The following is a 15405-nucleotide window of genomic DNA, read 5'->3' on the forward strand; positions in this document are numbered from 1 at the left end:
ATCTTTCCAGCTTGAAAAGCCTATGAGAAAGATGAACAACTAACCCTATCCCCAATAACCCACTAAAGCTCAGTGAAAACTGAATGAGACAATGCTTATCTGAAATATGTGACAGTATGGTATAAATACAGGATCTTGCCTGACTCTAGCAGGGGTCATTCTCTTTGGGACGTTTTGTTTGTTAGATTGTTTTGGTTGAGTTGTTTCAGTCAGGTTCAACTCATTGATTCCATTTAAGGTTTTCTTTTTCTTTTTTTGTAGTTCAGTTTTTACTTCATAATCATAAACTGTCATCTAGCTAGACTTGTGGAAGGAAAAGGGTACTGAAATCCAAAGAAAATTGTAGCAAGTACAAGCATAAGGATTATAAAATATATCTTCAGTTACAGAGAAATGCTTTGGTGGTTAAGTCAAAAAAAACTTACTAGATTTGTCTATAAGCAGCAATGATGATCTTCTTACTGGTCTTGCCATCCTCAGAACCAAGATGTTCCATGGCTTGCACAATGTTCATGCCTTCTTTCACTTGGCCAAAGACCACATGCTTGTCATCTAACCAATCAGTCTTAGAGTACAGATGAAAAACTGGGAGCCATTTGTGTTGGGTCCAGCATTTGTAAAGGACAAGATATCAGGACCAATATGCTTCAGGATATGGTTCTCAACAGCAAATTTTTCCCCATAGTTGAACTTGCCCCCAGTGCTATTATGGTGCATGAAGTCAGCATCCTAGCAGATGAACCCAGGAATGATTCTGCAAAAGCAGGATCCTTGAACCCAATTCTCCTTTTTCTGTGCTTAGAGTAAAGAAGTTTTCTGTTGTCTTTGGAAACTTATCTACAAAGAGCTTTAAAGTAACCTGGCCAAGGGGTTCATTATCACTGACAATTTAAGAGTCCACATTGGGGTGGGCCATGGTCACAAATGCTTGAACTGGGCACAATGGTGGAGGCAGAGGAATCAGTATCTGGGAGACTGAACAAAGAGGAAGACTCCCAGTGACAGAGTCTGCAAAGCACATTTTTTATTAATATTCTCTGGAAATCTTATCTCAATTTAGCAACTATTTATTAAATAATAAAAAGTGGGCCCAAGAAAGAAAGAGAAAATCACAAGCCACGTGTGACTGGCTAGCTCTCTTAATTGCCTCCTCTTATCAGCAGACTGGGCCAGTCCAAAGTCATACTGCTAGCCTCCTCAGTCCATGATTCCAAGGGGAGAAAGCTAGCTCCTGCCTCTAAGCCAGTTTATATTCTTCATGACATCCCTTTCCAGAGCACCTTTGATTGGCAGACTCAGATCTCAATCCAGACATGAGGAAAGTCTCCCAGATACCAGGAATAAACAAAAAAGTTTAGAATGGCTGCACCAGTACATGTACAGTGTCTCCTAACATGGTAGACAAGAGGAGAGAGGGCTCCAAACATGGCCTCAAAGTGATAAGAGTTCAGAAATTTCAGACATAAGATTTTTTTTTTGCTTTAAAATCAAAATGTTGTTTTGAGGTTGCCAAAAAGGGATTTGGATTAATATTAACTTTCTACACCATGTGGGACTTTCTTAGCAGATATACTCAAATGGTTTGTCATTTCCATCCCCAGTTCATTTTTCAAATGAGGAAAGTGAGGCTAACAGAGTTAATTGACTTGCCCAGGGTCACACAGCTAGTAAGTGTCAGAGGTCAGATTTGAACTCAGAAAGATGAGTTTTCCTGACTATAAGCCCAGTACTCTGTCCACTGTGCCACCTAGCTGTCCCAATTCTCACTGAAGCTGGACCTTAATTTCTTTATCTGTAAAATGTAGGGAATGTTCACTAAGCTTCCTTCCATCTTTGATTCTTATGATCTTCTAATGTGATCCCACCTCTATCCCTCATCCTCCCCTCACCTCACATCTTCAGTTAAACCCAAGAGTGTTTGGCATGTGGAATACATGATCTATTCTTGAAAGAGCAAAAGTAATTAAAAAAATAAAAGATAGAGAGAATGAGATTTAATTCTGTTCCTTTATTTTTTTATAAGTACAAAAAAAGGAAACTGAAGTTTATGAACTTATTCAGAGTAATGCAATTAGTCAGGATGAGAACTGGGACTTGAACTAGGTAGTATCATAGTTCCTGTCAAAAAATGTTCCCTTCCTTCTTTCTTTCTTTCATTCCTTCCTTCCTTCCTTCCTTCCTTTCTTTTTCTTAACTTCCTTTCTTCCCTCTCTTGTTGTCTTTTGTCCTTCCTTTAATTTATTACCTTATTTTAAGATCATTGCTCTTTCTGCTAGACCTTAATAGCATTTATATCACACTACTTTTTGAGAATCTACAAATTTTTTACTAAGCTTTATAATATTTCTACAAAATGAAGGCAGATGCCATCAACTTCTTGTTAGAGGTAAGGAAGCCTAAGGTTCAGAGAGGGCTTTACTTGCCTGTGTACCTATGTGAACAAGTACACATAAGTCAGTGATAGAACTGGGACTAGAAGAAGTCAGTTCCTCTGGGTTCAAGCCCATTGCTCCCTCTCTTTGCCACTTCTAAATTAATTTTCTGATATACTACTCCCTTATGCTTTCTTTCCTCTCTTGATATCCTAGAAAACATGCCTCATCTCTGGATGGGAACTAAGGGAATATAACATTTAGACCTGGAAAGAATCTCAAAGAATAAATACAAATAGCAGTCAGATACTGTAGAAAGAGTGTTGGATTTGGACCTAGGTTCATTTACTACAAGGTGACCTTGAGCAAGTCACTTAAACCAGTAAGAACCTTAGTTTCCTAATCTGTAAAATGAACTGAATGGATGGTGTTTGAGATCCCGTCTTAGCCCTAAATCTATGATCAAACCTCTTTATTGGAAACATGATCAACTGAGACCTTTTTAGGTATTTTTAAAAATAAATTTCCTTTTTTCCAGATTATATGTCAACATGATATCTTAATATTCATTTTCTGGTATTTAGCAATGTTCTCTCTCCCTTCAACCCCCCTCCATAAAAGGCAAGTAATATGTTTATGTATACATATGTATTTATAATTTATATAATACATATTTCCATATTTATTTTGTGAAAGAAAGCACAAACTGCTTCTCCAGATTTTTGAGGACTTGTTCAACATCACACTGGGATTAAGAAGTAAAATGAGAGTTCAACTCAGTGGTATGCCAACTGATTGGCTGTTGGCTTTTGTCCTTCATACTCAAAAAAGACCAGAATGGCATAACTATATCAAGGTCAATGTACAGTATGTCTAATTGTGGTTGATCTGACTAATATGAGTTCATAAAGCTCTATCAAAATTCAGGCACAAATAGCCTGAGCATTTGGGATGTATATATATCTCTAAATTTGTATATCTCAATTTTTTTAGTTACCAAGCTTTGATCATACAGCATAATATTGTCTTTGATGCAGCCATGCTAGCTGGTCCTGTGCCAGTGTCTTCCATCTCTCACAATCAATACCATAGTTCTTCAGAGAGATCTTGAGAATGTCCTCTATTGCTTCTTCTGACCCCCATATGAGCATTTTCCTTGGGTGAGTTCTCCATAAAGCATATGTTTGACATTCAGCATCATGGCCAGTCCACTGGAGTTGCACTCTTTGCGATAGAGTTGAAATGCTTGGTAGTTCAGCTCAAGAACTTCCTTCCCAAGAACTCAAGAACTACCTCAAGAACTATCTTCACAAGACAATTCAAATGGAAGAGATTTTGTTTCCTGTCATGGTGCTAATGTACTGTCCATTTTTCACAGGAAATAACAATGAGGTCAGCACAGCAGCTCTGTAGATCTTCAGATTGGTAAGCCGCCTAATACCTCTCCTCTCCCACACTTTTTTCAGAGCCCCATGGGAAGCTAGCTCTGACAGTGCATACATCAAACTCCTCATCTATGTGTACATCCTTGGAAAGTATACCGAAAAGCTAAGTGAATTTATCCACATCATCCAAAATTTCTCCATTTGTAGTAACTGATGGTTCAAAGGATGGATGGCGTGGTGTTGACTAGTGGTCAGTCCGTTTTCTTAGTGTTAATTGTCATGCCAAAATTAGTACAAGCAACAGAGAACTGATTCATGCTTTGTTGCATATCAGTCTCAGAGACTGAACTGAGTGCATAATCATCTACCAACAGAAAGTCATACACCAATTGTCCTTCCATTTTAGTCTTGGTTTCTAGCCTTTTTCAAGTTAAATAATTTTCTATCAGTGCAATAACTGTCCTTAATGCTGTTTTTGTCCTAGGAACCTGACATCACTGAAAATATCAAGCTAAAAAGAATGGGAGCAGGGGGCAGCTGGGTGGCTCAGTGGGTTGAGAACCAGAACAAGAAATGGGAGGACTTGGGTTCAAATATGGTCTCAGACCCTTCCTAGCTGTGTGTCTCCGGGCAAGTCAATTAACCCCCATTTCCTATCCCTCAGTGCTCTTCTGCCTTAGAACCAATTCCCTGATTTGATTCTAAGATGGAAGGTAAGGGTTAATTTTTTTTAAACTCTTACCTTCCGTCTTGGAGTCAATACTGTGCATTGGCTCCAAGGCAGAAGAGTGGTAAGGGCTAGGCAATGGGGGTCAAATAACTTGCCCAGGGTCACACAGCTGGGAAGTGTCTGAGGCCAGATTTGAACCTAGGACTTCCCTTCTCTAGGCCTGGCTCTCAAGCCACTGAGATACCCAGCTGCCCCCTGAGGGTAAATTTTTAAAAAATTTTAAATGTAAAAAAAAAATGGGAGCAAGAAAAAAGCTTTGCTTCACCCTACTGATCATGGATAAAGCATGAAAGCATCAGCCATTATCCAAAATCTCTGTGAGCATGTTGTCATAGAACTGGTGCACAATACTAATGCAATTCTATGGGCACTAAATTTTTCCATAATCTTTCATAAGCCCTCATTATTGGTAGTATCAAAGGCCTTGATCAGATCAATGAATATTGTATACAGACCTCTGTTCTGCTCCTGGCATTTCTCTTACAGGTATAAGCAGCAAACACCATATCAAAAATTCCTAGGCCATTTCTCAAGTCACATTAGCTCTCAGGTAGGTGACCATCTTCAAGGTGAAGAATCAGCTTATTAAGGAAGACACAGGCAAGAATCTTGCCAGCAATGACTAAGAGAGTGATCCCCCCCACCCCATGATTATCACATGACACTCTATTTGCTTTTCCTTTGGACAATGGAAGCATCCTTGATTTCCTGAGGGATAACTTCCTGTTGCCATATAAACTGGAAAACTTCAATCAGCTTTTGATGAGCAGTGGATCCCCTGCCTTGTAAAACTCTGCTGGAATGGAATTAGCACTAGGTAGTTTGCCACACAAGAGGAGCCTAAATGGCATTCAAAATCTCTTCTTTACTTAGAAGTTTGGCTAGAGAAGGATTAACTTCAACCTGAAGTTTACAGTCAATGGCTTCAGCATTTATGGATGACAGTCTGATGAGACCTCTATGGAAGTCTTCAATATATCTCTCTGGTATCATGTTCTTATCACTGATCAGTGTGACTTTTCATCAGTCCTGAGTAATTGAGATGTGCCATAGGTCTGGGGCCCATAAAAAACCTCCAGAGCATCATAGAAGAACTTTGGGTTGTTACTATTAGCACAAAACTGAATTCCATCTGCCTTCTCACTGAGCCAAGGATCCTCCATCTCTCTAAGTTTTTTTTTACACTTTACTTTTGAAGTTAAATGTTGCCTTCTTAGAGATGGTCAAACTATCCTGCTGGCAAACCCTGTGGAGTTCTCATTATTTTCATTTAATAGCTTCTGAATTTCCACATCATTTTGATCAAGCCAATCTTGATATTTGCTAGTATTCTGGTCCAGAATGCACCTAATCTCTGAAATGTGCCCATTCCTGCCTGTTCCACTGTTTCCAATGATGTGTTGGCTCAGCTTTCTCTCCAATTCAGGAAGAAACTGTGCACTGAGAAATATTCTAACCTATTGACATTAAGTCTTCTGGTAGCCATAATCCCCTGGGGCTACCACTTTGGATTATTACAAATGTTTAGTTTAGAGTTTAGCTTACCTTATATGTCTCTGATCAATCCAGCACTGCACTATACAGCCTTGTCACTCTCACACATATCCTTATCTGTCTCTTCTCTTAGTCTATTAAATGTCATTGTGTGTTGCAAGGATGCATCCATAAAGTATTATGGCATTTAGGTAAACAGAAAACAGTGATGGTGATGAGATCATGAAAAGCACAAGTCCTCAGTAGTACCTAACAATTCCTGTTGATTTTTCTGACTTAATTCTTCCCAAGGACTCCCTGCCATTTCTGATAGTCTCTTCCTACTCTGGCATTAAAATTACCCAGAATTACAAGCTTATTTTCTTTTGGCACATTATTAATGAATTTTTCTTTCACCTCATCAAAGTTCATCATGGTGGGACCATACTCACTGATGATGGGGGCATGGCACTTCCTTGCCAGTGACAATCACTTGTTCTTCTCTCCTTTTTGAAAGGTATACAAGCATGATGACTAGATTAGTTTCTTTCTTCATTTTTATTTTTCTAGTTATATGTAGAAACAAATTTTTACAATAGTTTTCTGACATTTTAGGGTTCAGATTTTCTCCCTCCTGACCCTCCCTATCCTCCTCAAGATAGTCTGATGTAGCTTATACCCATGCACTCATGTAATAGATATTGTTCATGTCATGATAGAAAATATATCGCACATGCAATAAAAATAACATGAAGGAAACAAAATAGAAAATGGCATGCTTTGATCTGCATTAAGATGCCAATAGTTCCTTCTTTGGCTCTGGATAGCATTTCCACCCTGAGTCCCATGTGGTTATCTTAGAGACTTGCTTTCCCGATAATGGTTTAGTCTTTCAAGTTGATCATATTATATTTGTTTTACTGCAAACATTATTCTCCTGATTCTGTTCCTTTCACTTTGCATCAGTTCATATAATTTTTTCCAAGTTTTTATGAACTCATCTTGCTTATTTCTTATGGTTCAATAATATTCCATTATAACCACATACCACAATTTGTTCATCCATTTTCCAAGTGATGGACCATCCCTTAATTTCTAATTCTTTACCACTACAAAGAGCTGCTAAAAATATTTTGGTACTGTGAAGTCCTTTTCCCTTATCTCTGACTTCTTTAGGATACAGACCCAGTAATAATATTTTTTTGTGTTTCAATCACAAGACAGGATCCCTACTTGCCTTGGTACACAGGCCAGGATTAGGAGGAAACAATATTTAGGGCACATTTTCTATGCCCTTCTTTATACCAGCACAATATAGTTCTCTTAAAAGGCTGCTCACAAGTCACTTAACCCCCATTACCTACCCCTTTCTGCTCTTCTGTCTTAGAACCAATACACAGTATTGATTCTAAGACTTAAAAAAAAGGAAATTAGGTGAACATAGAATAGTATACCTGTCAGATATAAGGGGACGGGAAGAATTTAAGACAAAGCAAGTGATAGAGAACATTACAAGATTATATTAAATCAAATTCTGCCTCAGGAACTTCCTAACTGTGTGACCCTGGGCAAGTCATTTAACCCCCATTTCCTAACCCTTACTGCTCTTCTGCCTTAGAACCAATACAAGCAGAAGATAAGGGTTTTTAAAAAAAGGCTGCTCAGACACCCAGGGGACTGCCAAATCCCACTGCTGCTTCATTCTAATGAGAAGATGACCCTATTCCCTGGGCCACCTGTGTGGAGGGTTGTGAATACTGCTCTCAATGTATCTGTAGACTTTATCACTTGCCTATTGCCACAGGACGTTGAGGTGGGAATAAAATAATAAAATATTGAGGTAATAAAACATTGAAATGGTAAATGGCAAAGGAGTATGGGTGATATCTTTCTATTCATGCAAAAATTCAATTTAATTAAGGCAGAGTTGCACAAAAGTCATCAACCTTACTCTCTCTTCCAGAGTCATTAAAGTCCAGTAGCAAGACAAAAGTCAAAAGAAGGGGTGATGGGTCAGAATACAATTGATGACCTGGGTGTCTTTGATGTCTACCCAAGCTCTAAACACTCCACAGTGCCTGCTTTGACCAACTTCAGGGCCGTTGGAACAAATTGTTCTCTTCTGCCCATTATGATGGTCTGAGGCTTCACGTGCCTGGGGAAGGCATCCCACTAACTCTGTGGACAAGTGTGAGGCCTGTTGGTACCCTCAACTTGGTTTAGCCTGTCTGAAATGATGGTTTTACTAGGTGTGGCCAATGAGGATACTACAGCTTATTAGAGCCACAGGTAAGAGCTTGGGTGGCAGGTGGACACCAAAATAGGAAAGAAGTCCTGAAAAGAGCTCAGGAAGCCCTCACACCAGAGACACTAGTTTTCTCTGAATATCCCATACTCCCCAGTTATGCTATTAAAAGTGTAAGAAACAGCTCCCTTTCGGGGAAGGGAGTGGGGATATGCACGATATACTGTTTTTTAGCTCTTATCTTCCATCTTAGAATCTAAGTAATCTATTCCAAGGTCAAAGAGCAGTAAGATCTAGGCAGCTGGGGTTGTCACTTGTCCAGGCTCACATAGGTAGGAAGTATTTGAGGTCAGTTTTGAACCCAGGACTGACTCTCTCTACTGCCCCACCTAGCTTCCCCACGTGGTACACTTTTAAATTTGATCTACATTTCCAATATTTTTCATCACTTTCTTTTTTTTTAAGTTTTGGACATTTTTATTTAATTAATTAATTTTGAGTATTTTTCCATGGTTACAAGATTCATGTTCTTTCCCTACCCCCTATGCTCCTCCCATAGCTGACACACAATTCCTCTGGGTTTTACATGTGTCATTTTTCAAGACCTATTTCCATATTATTGATATTTGCACTAGGGTGATCGCTTAGAGTCTACATCCTCAATCATATCCCCATCAACCCTTGTGATCATCAATCACTTTCTTAAATTTAGACAATCAACAGAACAATAAATGAAGGTCTGCTTTATAGAATTTGCTGATATCCAAGGGTCACACTGAAAATTTTGGAAGCCAGTTTGAATCGGCTCTTGTACACTCATATAGTTCAAACCCAGGTGACTCCAAACTTCACAGTGCCATGTTTCTTTCCAACAGAATGAAGAGCCACCAGCTCTAGGATGAGAACAAATCAGAGAACAAGGGAATCTGATCAGGATTTAAGTCTCAGCTGTGGATTCAGTTTCCTTTTCCTTCCAGGGCCCTTGTTCATATGCTGGCCTTTCAGTTTTCAGCTCCTCAAGGGCCACTACTCGTGGCTCATGAAATGTCTCAGATGAGAAGAGAGATGACATTTACCTTTCAGTGAGCCTCAGACACCTCTCTAAGAGAATTATGCTGGGATAAACACAGCTGTTACTGCTGCCTCCTTTCTGACCTAGGATATTTCATTACAGGCTCTTTCACTCAGCTTCCATTGCTTCTCATTTCTGAGAGAGATGTTATAATATCCACATCAATTCTAAGCAATCTGGAGCATGATGCACATGCAAAATTACATGTGATAAGTCCTCATTCAAGAGGCTATCAATTACCACTGTGCCACCAATGAAAAGCCTAACAGAAAAAAGTCACTTCCTTTCCATTGTGCCAGGGCTTATTAGCCTCCAACAGGCCAGTCTTTGGTCCTGGAAGGACCTTGGTCAAATGTTAAGATCTGTTCCTACTTATGACAAAAATAGTGTCACTGCTCAGGGCCTCATCTGGGCTAACAGGATTGCGTACATGTTAAATCAGGGTAGCAAGGTGGTAAAGTATATAGAGTTCCTGGCCTGAAGTGGGGAAGACCTGAGTTCAAGTCCAGATTCAGATACTTCCTTAGTTACCTTCAGAAAGAAACTTAACTCTATTTGCCTCAGTTTCCTCATCTGTAAAATGAGCTGGAGAAAGAAACGGCAAACCACTTTGCCAAGAAAAACCCAAAAAGGATCAAAGAGTTGGACATGATTGAGAATTACTAAGCAACAACAACACAAGTTAGATCATAATTTACAGTATAAGGAAGTAGGGAAATATAACAGAAAAAGTTCTAGTCCTCTGAGAACAGGTTTTGAGTGTCACCAGCTATATGACTCTGGGCAAGTCACTTACGTTCTCAGTTCCTCTGCTGCAAAATAATGGGGTTGGGCTTCATGTTCTCTGAGATGACTTTCAGATATAATCTATGATTCTATAATCTATATCCTCCAAAGGATTGGTAAACACCTTTCTTGAGGCTTTATCTCTATTTTATGTCTTAAACTTGCTATTGATTATCAAAGGTAATAATAGATCATATTTCTATTGTGCTTTATGCTTCATTCACAAGCCCTTCAGCCATAACAACCCTCAGAGGGAAGCATAAACAAATTTAATCTTTATTCTACTTTACAGGTAGTGAAACTCATGATTAGGGAATGGTCTGGCCTTTTTCTTCTCTTTGGAACACCTTTATATTAATTAACAGATTCACAAAAACATACACCTTTGCAATAATAAAATTAAGGAAGTTTAACTGAATTGACTGAGATCCTAAAGAAAGGGAATGTCTGAGGCTAGACAGTCTTCCTGAATCCAAGTCAAATATTTAATCTACTTCGTTCATGCAGTCTCTTTCAAATGTTCTACAACAGTTCAAATGGAAAAGGAATTCCCTCAAGATGCTAATAGTCCCCAGATGGTCAAATTAATTTAATTCAATAAACTTTTATTAAGGCCCTTCTATATTCAGACACTATGCCTGGTGCTAAAAATATAAAAACAAAAATTATATGGTTTTTGATCTTCATTCTAGTGGTAAAATACAAATGAGTTCAAAATAAATAGAAACAGTATCAGGAATGAGGTAGAGAGAACTCTAAACTAGGACAACCAGGTAAAAGCCTTAGAGAGAAGGTGGTGACTGAATTGAGGCTTGGAGTCAGAGAAGTCTAGGCTGGAGAATCACAGGTAAACAAGTAAAAGAGGAAGAAGGTGATGTGCCTGTTTGGAAATTACATGATGTTGCTTCATCAAGCCCCAACATTCTATTAGGACTTCCTCTACGAAATTTATTCAAAGGATATCCTAATGAGAGAAATTAAATGGATGAAAATACCTGTTGTCCAGACCATGACATATAGTTAATTGAACAATTCACTGAATTATCTGATCAGAAAACGAATCTTGATTTAATTTTTGTCTTAGTAACCACTCTAAGGCAGAAGGGCAAAGACTAGGCAAATGGGATTAAGTGATTTGCCCAGAGTTACATAGCTAGGAAGTATCTGAGGTCAGATTTGCATTCAGGACATCTCAACCCCAGGCCAATTGCTCTATTACTGTGCCCCTTAGCTTCCTTGGCAAATTTATCTTGGACAGGAACTAAAGAGGAGAGATAAATTGGATCCACGAGTAAATAAGAAGATAATGGACTGGACAGCATTTGGAAAATTATGTAGAGTTTTCAACAATTTCAAACTGATCATTTCTCCAATTTTCCATTATTGTAACAATATTTTCCTGATGATATTTAGATGTGAAGCTGGAAAATTAAAGTTTCAAAAAATACCAAAATTATGGGTGACCCTAAGGACAATAGATGTCATGACAAAAATCTTTCATTTGACTAGCAACTATTTGTGCATAAAAAGTAGCATAAAAGATGTCCTGGAAGAACTATGTGAAGTAGATCAGAGTATGGGATAATGGGTGAAAAGCCCAAGCACTGTACTAGTCAGTCAAGTCAGTCAATTTATTAAGTACTAATTATGTACTAGTCTCTGTGCTAACTCAAGGGATACTTAAAAATCTAATGGAATGAAAAAAAGAAAAAAGAAAATCTAAAGGAATGTCTCCACATGTTATATTGGACAGTCAGGGTCATTGTGTTCTGATGTTCAGGTGCATAATCATGCCTCACCACCAGGTGAGAGGAAGCACAAGGGGGCATCCACCAGCCCATTCTGAAAGTCAGAAACTGCCCTGTCACTCTTGCATTTACCTTAATGCACCCATGCCAGTTATGAGAAGATATACAGAAAGCAGAATAGGGTAATGAACAGAACACTGAACTTGGAATCAGAAGCCCTGGGTTGAAGTCCCAAGTCCACTATGGTATAGTAGAAAAATGAAAAGATTTGGACATATGATACATGGGTTCTAATCTCCATCGGAAGTTGTTGTGTGATGATGAGCTTCACCACGATTATAAAATAGTGCTAATAATTGTATTGCCTTCCTAACAGGGTTCTTGTGAGTAAAGCTCTTCATAAAAATTCAGATCAGACAGTTAACTAATAAACATTTATTAATCAACTATTCTGTGTAGGCAATATGTGAAGTACTCAGAATATAAAGAAAGACAAAAAAACTGTCTCCATCCTCAAGGACCTTACAATGGAATGGAAGAGACAAAATGCAAATAACTTCATACAAACAAGACATTTAATAGGAAATAACCCACAGGTATTGTTAAGGGTAAAATTAGGGTTGTTGACTAAATATATTATTTTAGTGGTCACCAGAGATTTAAATTCAGGCCCAATAAAATACTCAAGTCAGTTTGGGATTTTTATGGTGGTTTAATTACAATAGTAGGAAGAAATTAAGAAGAAGAGAGGAAGGAGTATAAGATTTCTCCAGCCTAGCCTAAACTAAGGGAAGTTCAGAGACCTCAGCCATGAGGCCTCCTCCAAGATTTAATCTAGCTAAGCTTCCAGTCATGAGGTCTCTTCTGAGATGAGGGTCCTCCTAGGAGGATACTGCTTTAGGATGTAAAGGAAAGGAGGAATCAGCAGCCACTCACCAAGGTCACTCAGGGAAGATGCCTCACCTAAACCACCCTACAAAGTTTCTCCCAGTAACCTCACTGCCAAGCCACAAAGGCCAAACTGCCTTCAGGAGCTCCCAACCTTGCCGAGTAATGAGAGCCCAACATTGCTGAGCAAGCCCAACATCTCCAAGAGGGAGGAAGAGTAGAAATGACACAAAATTTATAGACAGATCTTTATATCACTTCCTGCATCTCGCATGTACCAATGGTAGCTTAAGTTTGACTTAGGACAGCCCAGGGGGTTTGTCAGTTGTTTCTGATTTGTCACTTGCTAGCACTTGTTGGTCATATGCCATCCTCCTCATGGTTAATCCTTAAGTGGGGGTGTATACATTCCTGGTTGCTAGAATTCTAAAGACTAAGCAGGGTAGAGTAAATCTAAAATTCACAGTATAACGGAGGGATTGAGAAAGACTTTCTTTTTCAGGTCATATTTTAGCTGGGACTTGAAGGAAGCCAGGGAAGTCATGAGGTAGAGATAAGGAATGAAAATATTATATGCATGAGGATAGTCAATGAAAACACTCAAAGTAGGAAGACTGAGTATCATGTTCAAGGAGCAGCTAGAGGTGGCGAAGTGGGATGCTAAACTGTAAGAATACTGGAAAGGTGGAAAGAGAGATTAAGTACTAAAGAGCTTTGAACATAAAACAGGATTTTATATTTGATTCTGAAAGTGATGGAGACCCATTGAACTTTATGTAGGTATGGAGAAACATATTTGGATCAATACTTTAGGAAGATCACTACTCTGATCAATATTATGATTCAAGACAATTTCCAGAGGACTCATGATAAAAAATGCTATCCAACTCCAAAGAAAGAACTGCTAATGGAAGCATACCTCAAAAGAAACTTTTTTCATTTTTCTTGCTCTACATTTTGTCTATATTTTCTTTTGCAACATGGTTAATATGGAAATGTTTTTTTCTTGATTTCATATATAAGATATATCAAATTGCTTATCTTCTCAAGGTGGGGGAGAGAATTTGGAATGGTTGTTTTAAAAATTATACATGTAACTGGGAAATATTTAAATTTTAAAATATTAAAAAGATAAAAAGAAAAAGAAAATCACTTTAGTGAATGAGTGGAAGATGGCCTAGTATGGACAGAGATTTGCAACAGGAAATCCAACCAGCAGGTTAATGCAATAGTCCAAGAGTGATGAAATGAACTCCTATATCAGGGCAATGTCAGCATCAGAGGAGATATTAGGCTATATTTGAGAGATGTTGTAAAGGTAAAGTTGACAGGCCTTGACAAGAGATTGGATGTATTGGGTGAAAGATAGTAGGGGTTGAGTGTGACACCAGAAACTCTGGCTGCCTAGAAAGATAGTAGTTCCATTGGTGGTAATAACAAAGTTTATAAGAATAGAGGGGGAAATTAGTGATTGTTTTGGACATATTGAGTTTAAGATGTCTACCAGATATCCAGTTCAATAATTCAGTTAATAAACATTTGGAGATAAAAGCTGAAAATAAGGAGAGAAGGCAGGGCCAGATAAGTAGATCTAAGAATCATTAGTATAGAAGTGAAAAATAAATCTGGAATAACCAGGAGAGATCACCAATTGAAAACAGAAGAAAAAGGGGAAAAGGACATAGACATTTATTAAGTACCTACTATGTGCCAGACACAGTACTAAGCATTTTACAAGTATTATTTCATTTGATCCTCACAACAACTCTATGAGGTAAGTGTTACTATTATTCCCCCTTTATAGTTCAGGGAACATTCAAATAAATGTAGATGGGTAGGGGGAGCTCCTTTCTATAGAGGGAAAACAAACAGCCTGTGGAAAAGTAGTGGAATACTCCTACTCTGTTCAAGGCATCATAGATATAAAGAATTTTAAAAGGTAGAGAATAGGAACCTTAAGAATTTTACAATTTAATTGAGTAGTGGGAGGGAAAAGGGCAAAGAGATCAACATGCAATGAAGCAGATAGAAGAGCAAAAGAGATATTCTCCTCCATTAATCAGCAAGAAAAAGGGGGTCAAGACAGAATTCTGGAAGAGGTAGGAGGAGGATCAGGAGGGATCGATGACATGGAAGTTAAGGAAAGAAAGATTGTTCATAAAAGGGATTGTCAAATAGTATTAAAAAATAAAAAATATATACTCTTAAAGCAATTCAGGGAGCTGTCTCAGTAGTAGTGTGAGAGAAGCCTGGTGGCATAGGAAAGAATGGAATAGTGAGGAAATAGAAACAATTAATGTACTTTTATTTCTATAATTTTGCAAAGAAGGGGAAGAAATCGGGAGAATGATCATTTGGGGTGGATGACAGAATGAAGAGGAAGGTATTTAGGTCAAAAGAGATCTGGGCTTATTAGTAAGCAATGAGGAAAGAGACCAGGAGAGAGAGGCAGGGTGAATGCAGGGGAAAGAGAGGGGGGTAGGGGGGAAACAGAGAGGGAGGGAGAGAGGGAGAGGAAGAAAAGCACAGGGACAGAGAGTAAGTAACAAAGAGAAATACAAAGAAAGACAGAGAGAGAAAGAAACAGATAGGCAGAGTCCCAGAAAAGAGAGGAATGAGGACCTATGAGAAAAGAAAGAAACTCAATGAAGATTTTAATTTAGGCACAGAAGTCGGTTTTCATTATCCTATCTCACAGAGAATTGC

General features: G+C 38.4%; 1 pseudogene; it reads right to left on the minus strand.

Moving 5' to 3' along the window:
• Positions 1–386: 386 nt before the first annotated feature.
• LOC100619210 (peptidyl-prolyl cis-trans isomerase A-like) lies at positions 387–916 on the minus strand (annotated as a pseudogene).
• Between the last annotated feature and the right edge of the window lie 14489 nt (positions 917–15405).

Source organism: Monodelphis domestica, chromosome 1 (assembly GCF_027887165.1).
Source record: "Monodelphis domestica isolate mMonDom1 chromosome 1, mMonDom1.pri, whole genome shotgun sequence".
NCBI lineage: Eukaryota > Metazoa > Chordata > Mammalia > Didelphimorphia > Didelphidae > Monodelphis > Monodelphis domestica.